The sequence below is a fragment of the Heterocephalus glaber genome, unplaced genomic scaffold (assembly GCF_053883595.1).
Source record: "Heterocephalus glaber isolate CG9 unplaced genomic scaffold, H.glaber_assembly_v1.0 deba00001429, whole genome shotgun sequence".
NCBI lineage: Eukaryota > Metazoa > Chordata > Mammalia > Rodentia > Bathyergidae > Heterocephalus > Heterocephalus glaber.
Window position 1 is genome coordinate 17,260,606 of NW_028258294.1, and position 7,117 is coordinate 17,267,722.

The following is a 7,117-nucleotide window of genomic DNA, read 5'->3' on the forward strand; positions in this document are numbered from 1 at the left end:
AATTTTAGGTAACTTAATATATAGTTGCCTAAGGGTAAAGGTAGACCCAAGAACTATGCCTTCAAATCCCAGGACTCATAATGAAAATCAGGGAATATATTAGGCCTGAGAAGAGCCAGATGCATACTGGACTTCTGATGGATGCCACATGCTTAACTTCAAAGGGAAATTTACATATTTTCATTGATTTATTTTTGTTATTTCTATATCACTGTTCTAAAAATATTTGTCTACTCCAGAACTTAGAATTTTCAAAGGAGTGCAATAAGGGAAAACACAATCACTTAGGAAGAGTATATGTTGTGACCTAACTGACAATGATAATAAGCACATAATCAGAGCTGGAGATGTAGCTCAGGGATGTAGCACTTGTCTCGAATATGCAATGCCCTGGGTTTGATCCCTAGCACTGAAAAACACAACAAAACTATGAGCTATGCTCATAAAACTTGAGGACAAATAGGAGCTAGTAAGAGAAAATAAGAAAATGACCTAATGGGAAGATGTCAGCAAACAGCCAGAACAAGCTCTAAGAAAATTAGAAAAAAATTCTCAACATGACATGAGAACTGAAATTTGTGCCCCTGAGACAGGCAGCTTCCTGACAACAAATTCAGCATAAACATGGGAATCTTAAAACATGCAGGACAAGCTCTAGATAGGACAGACTTTAAACATTTAAAAGGCCATCTACTCTTTGTAAGGGGATAGGAAAAAAATGCTTGCAGCCCATAAAATCATAAAGAAGAAAGCAAAAATTTTCTGTAATATTACATCCAGAGGTGTATTGATGGATCCCTCTAAACATTTTGGTGTATTACCTTCCAGTGGTGTATTAGAGAGGAAGAGGGCTAACAGTTCTTCTGAAGAGAGGAAGGAAAGAAGGTAGGATGGATTTGGAAGTGAGAGTTCAAGATAAGACAAGAGGAACTTTTTCACCCTGTAAAGGAGGAACCAAACTTTCTACAGTCTCATTGTCATTTCCTAGTGACTTCCCCAAAAAACTAAACTGTAACTTCCTCAAGGACAGGGGCTATATGCCATTTCCACTTTTGACATCCCAAGGACTGCTATAGTGACTGGTACACAATAGACAATACATATTTGTTGAACGGTCAGAGGCAAGTAAGTGACACTAAAATACAAAAACAGTGACAAAGCCCAGGAGGAACTGAAGTTTAGTAGACTTTCTAAAGATAGTGAAATTTAATGTGGAAGCGATTGAAGAATCACAGATAACAACAGTAACAGACTATTCCAGAGAGAAAAAAACAAACCCACTCCACTAAAGCATTTACTTGGAAGAAATGAATTTTAGGCATTGACAGTATTCAGCAAAATTCTAGAATTGATAATTAGGCAATGCCAGGCTGATTTGATTGAATGCCAGCTTTACTACTAACTTGTAACATGACTTTCAGTAAACCTTTATATAACCTTTCTGTACCTTTGCTTCTTCAACTGTAAAGTTGAAATTCTCTTAGTACCTCTTACGGTTTGAATCTGGTATACCCATATGTTGAAGTATTGGTGCCCAACAAAGGAAAGTTTAGAAATGGTAAGTGATTAGGTCATGAAAAAAATAATTAGATCACTTTTGGAAGTAACTAGATCACGAGGGTTCTGACCTCAGTGTGAATTAATCTGTTAAGGGGTTCATAATTTAGTGGAATATTGGGGGATGATGAAAACTTTGTGAGGTGGATCCTAGTTGGAGGAGGTGGGCCACAGGAACATGTTCTTGAATGGTATATCATGTTTCAGTATCCTCTCTTTCCTTCTCCCTGTCCCTCATCCCTACTTGGCTGCCATAAGGTAAACAGCTTTCCTCTACCACACTCTTCCACCATGACATTTCTGCATGGCCATAGGCCTAAAACTAATGAACCCAGCTGAACATGAACTGCAGCCTCTAAAACCATCATCCAAAACAAACCTTTCCTTCCTTTAAGTTGCTTACCTCAGGATTTTGTCACAGCAATGGAAAGCTAATATACTAACTGTCTTACAGGGTGCTGCAAAGATTAAATCATCTTTTTTGTCTTAGTTTCATGTTTCATTTTCATAATTATCTTCCGATTGAAGCAATAATCTGTATTTCTATAACAACACATTTAATGTCAAAGAGCTGGAAAAAATAGGAATACAGCAGATTCCATACACAAACACCATACTCTGCATATGTACAAATAATTCAATATATTAAATATACTTTGTATACTACTTACTATATAGAACACTGGTACTAGATTCTGAGCATATTCATGCAGACTTTCATTTTGGTAAAGTGAGGACACTAGAGTTCTGGAAAACAACTATTTTTGTAAACATCGTTTTCTGACTATGCTCTCAGGATGAGACTTATGCAGATGGAAAAATAAAACATGTAGGTGTGGAACAAAAACTCTTCACAGACCCACAGAGGACGACCCTGACATGGAGGAGCTCTCCGGAAGTTGGCATGTTCAGCCTGAGGGTGCAGGGTGGGACAGGGGTGTCCCCTGCAGCTCAAAGGTCAGCAGCGTGCTGCTCCATGATGCCTGGGATCATTCCCCTTTGTTTACAGTGTGTAAAACTAAGTATTCCTGGCCCCACAGGCTGTACTGAGTAGCATGCTGTGCAAAGAGAAAGCCCACACATCTGTGAGTGCTGCCGATCTGCTCACATGGATTACTAGTTTGCTCAAAGGAGCCTTAGCAGAAGATTCCAGAAGTTTCTGACTAGACCTAAGGGTACATGCAGCAGTGATGAGATCTTAGAAAGCTTAACTTCTCCTTAAATAAAAATGCTAAATACAGTCATTTTCAGACTGCTCACAATCTCAGTACAATGAGTAAAAATGAGCTGCCACCTGCTGAACTGCAGGTAACTTCAGGGGCACCCCAGGTGAAGTCATACACCCTCACTGGGAGACAGATAGGGGCTCCCTCTGAGCACAGCTGTGGCCAGGGTCACCAGTACCCTCTTCTGAGTGTTTCAGGAAGCCCAGCGAAACAAAGCAGGCTGGGTTCTGCTAGGGGAGGAGTCTAAAGGGACCCAGATGGGGCTGAATGGAGAGAAAAGCAGCTCTGGGGCAGCGCTGGCAGGGCGTGCAGGGCCACTCTACTGCTGTCCTATCCTTCCAGGTGACAGGCAATGAGGCAGGTCTAAGCTACACAGGGTGCAAAAGGAATGCTTCAAAATTAACATGTCAGGACACCACTAAGTATGAGAATACTGGCAGCCCAGGGTTTTACACATGTCTCTCAAATACAATTCTCCCTTTTCAGCCAAAACTTTGTAGTATGCTATTTCCCGTGTTCAGTAATCATCTAGCTGCAACTCCAAGCGAACCAGAAACCATGCTCTGGAGGGAGAGACACAGGCGTTAAGATGATGGAATTCGACTATCTTCTCACAATGTAGGCAGGATGCTGGCTTCCGAACGGTCAGGAGCTGAGCAGGTCTCCAGGCAGTCACTGTGCCTCTGTACATGCAAGTATCTCCCACATGCAGAGAATACTGGAAACAGAATTGCCTTCACAGAATGCTTCCAACATTTTGTAAAGTCACATACAAAAGCTTATATGCATCTTATATATGCACCCCAAGTCTCAAAACTGCTTCGTCTCAATCTCATCTCCGAAAAAGATCTAAAATTTAAATGCCTCTAGTATCAGGACGGATAAATTTCCTTTTCAAAACAAAGTAAGTTTTTAATACAATTCTTTTACTGGTAAACTTCACTTTTAGCAGCAATATTAAATAAAATACAAAGAAATCCTCTGACAATAAATTACAGGAACACCAGAGAGGAAGAGTACCAATGCCTACGGCCCTTTTGTTTAGCTTATTTTTCTAGAATTTGGCTTGCAAATTTTAAAATCAACGGGATTAAAATATGACAGTACATATTCTGCTAATGCCTGTTCTTACAATGGAAAAGAAAATGCATCACATAGTAGATACAATGGCTGATTTGGGAAATGGTAACTAAGAATCATCTTTATTAGTATTCAAAATCACGATCTCAAGGAAGTTGAGATAACTTTCAATGAGTCCCAGGTCCATGAAAATGGTATGTCAAATTTTTCCCTTCCTTTTTCACTTTTCTTGTTGTAAGCAAAATACTAGCACAGTCCACCTGAGTATTCGTCTTCCTCCTCCTCAGGGGCTGCAGGGGCCACGCTGTCGGGCTTGGCCTGGGGGGTTGCTGGTGACTTCTTGATTCCTCCTCCTGGCACCACCAAGCTCAGGCCCAGTTTGGCGTAATCATTGTCCATGTACTTGAAGAGGGGCGAGTTGCAGAACTCCGACACCTGGTCTTGGTCCTGCTGGTCGAGGAGCTGCTCCAGCGGGGCACAGTCCTCGCTGCCGTTGAAGCCCAGGATGCTGTAGCTCTCCCTGACACACCGCTCTGCAGCCAGTCATTTCTGTGCAGATGAACCAAGACCTGAGCGATGGTTTTCTTATAACAAGTTGGGTAATTCTCAATTTCCTTACAAATGTTCTTTTCTTTCTGAATAGAGTGCCGCCTCGTCAAACCTGCGTCCGCGAACTAGCAGCCTGGAGCTGTCTGCTGATACAATTGTACAGCCTGTTCAGGATCTACATTTTCTATCAGCTTCCTGGCGTGCTCCAGAGCCATGGCGGCCATGTCCGGGGTGCCGTTCTCCAGGTATATCGTGCTGGCTTTCTCGATCAGCTGGACGGCCTCCCGTAGCTTCTGCATCTCGTTCAGCATCATGCCAGCTTGTTCATAGGCTTTGGCAGCATGAAAAAGACCCCTATTATTTTCATGGGCCATTGCTTCCCTCAGGCAGGCATGTTTTGCTTGTTCAAACTGTTTGGCGTTTTTAAAAGCAACAACTGCTTTTCCGTATTCTGAAGCGGCACTGTCACAGTCTGGCTTCCATTTTTAAAAAACAGGTTTAGGTACTTCTCTGCCTTGGCCAGGTGCTCCGGCCCCTCGTTTATCTTCTGGGTAGCCATCTCCAGGTCCGGTCCCTGAGGTACAGCGACAGCTCCGCCGCCCAGAGCCCGCGAGACCTACAGCAGCGAGGGGATACCGCGGAGGACGCCGGGAGCAGCGTGCAGGCGGCGCAGAGGATGCCAGGATGGTGGCAGTGAGCTCGTACGGCGACCCGAAGAGCTCAAAGTTGCAGCAGCGAAGGCGGAGGGACCCAAAGGCGCTCCGCCCGGAGAGGACGCAGGCGCAAAGCAGAAGCGCTGGTCCCACTCCAGGCTTCCTGCCAGGCGTGGTGGGCACTGTCTAGGGTGTCTGGCTGACTTCAGCGTTTGCTAGATAAGGGTTCAAGGCTCAGTTCCCAGCGCTGGTGCTCTTGGCGGCGGAAGCCTACAAGAGGAGGGGCCTGGCGGGAGGGGCGAGGTCCCCGGAGCCCCTGTGCCCTCCTCTTCCCTCTCTCTCGCTTCCGGGCTCTATGACAGGAGCAGCTTCCTCTGCTTAGAGCTCCTACCTGAGCCATTGCCTCTCCACAGTCCCAAAAGCAACGGGCCACGCGACCATGGACAGGACCTCTGAGCTAGGCGCCAAATAAACCTCCTTATAGTCCTCTTTCTAAGCTGATTGGCTCAGCTACTTGTTATAGTAACAGAAAGCTGCCGAACACAGCCACCCCTCCAGGCTGTGTTTACAGTCAGTTTACACAGCCTGCTTTACTAATCCACATCACTCAGTCGCTCTAGCCCAGACTGTCAGTTCCCGGGGTTTCCTCCTTCCTTCCTCCCTGCCTGGCAAGCACAGCTTTCCGCTTCCTCTGCATCCACCGGCGAGCAGCTCACGGGCCGGGGCCAGTGGCTGGCAGTGGGGCCTCTTCTCCGGCCTCCTCTCTTCCTTAGACTGATGGGTAAGTGCTGCCTACGTGAGACCCATCACTTGGCTCCATCTATAGGACACTGTCACCTTTCCATCCTAAAGGGACAGAGTGAATCACTCCTCCCTCCCCAGAGCCTCCCGGCGCGGCCGGAGTCACTGCCATGGATCCCTGCCTGTCCTGGCCTCGCGGGGTGAGCCCCGGCACGGCAGCGAGGACCCTCTCCGCAGGGGAGAGAGCCAAGGCCGGCAGCCGCTCCCAGGCCCAAGCGGCCTCCACCTCGCACAGCCCAGCCCTGTCGTGGACTCGGTTTCCCACACTCCAGGCCCTGCCCCGGGGCCTGTGCCTCTCTCCTGGCTGGGTGTGACACCAGGAGGCCGGGTGTACCGCGGGACTTCTGGGGTGTGCAGCGCCAAGCCTGGGTCTGAGGCACACGGCGAACACTGGATGGCACGGGGCACAGGCGGAGCAACGTCTCCTCCACTTTCTGACTTGGGAACCGCGAGCGTACCGAGCCCTGCAGGGGCCCTGGCCCACCCCCGGTCAGAGTCCTGACAGTACCGAACTCCTAGGCAGTTCAGAACCGGGGCGCTGCGCAACCCACAGCCGGGCCGGAAACTGCAGGGTCTGAGCCCAGAATGCAGAGCTCTTAGCCATCTGACCTGAGCCCCGCCTCTCCGCCCAAGCCCGCCCCTCGCCACTGGCCCCGCTCCCAAGATTAAATCATTTTAAGGCATTAAATCCTCTTTTAGCCACATAAGTGCTCTATAAATTTAAGTTTTTATTATTGTTATTATTTATTACTAACACTTAAAAAGGAACTGATTATTACCAGTGGAATTCCTCACTAAGACTAAATCATATCTTACAAACACAATTTACTTTTTAAAAGTGTTTAGGTTTCTTATTTAAGAGCACTTCACAAGTATATTTAGATGATAGAGAAATCCCTTGATAGAGTCGATCCTCATGAGAATGATGACATCCTTGTGTGAGAGATGTTTAACTAGGAGAACATGATATTAAGAGAGCGAATGATCTAGTATACTTTCTACCCTTAAAAGTTACATGGGATACTGGAAGAAGTTACAGTCAACATCTTTACTACTACTACTACTAATAATTATAATTTCTCCAAAATTATTAATTTTTAAAGTTTAAGGAAATGTGAAGGACCTCCCTGTCTAGACATTTATATTAAAGCTAAAATATTGAGACCAAGAGAGAACCAGTGAATTGCCCAAAGGCACACAATTAGTGTGTAACAGCTAAGGCTTGAATAATTTTTGGATATCAAATGTGTT

The 7,117-nt window shown here is 45.9% G+C and overlaps 1 pseudogene; it reads right to left on the minus strand.

The window, feature by feature from the left end:
* Window positions 1-461: 461 nt before the first annotated feature.
* LOC101722894 (gamma-soluble NSF attachment protein pseudogene) lies at window positions 462-6,429 on the minus strand (annotated as a pseudogene).
* Window positions 6,430-7,117: the final 688 nt, after the last annotated feature.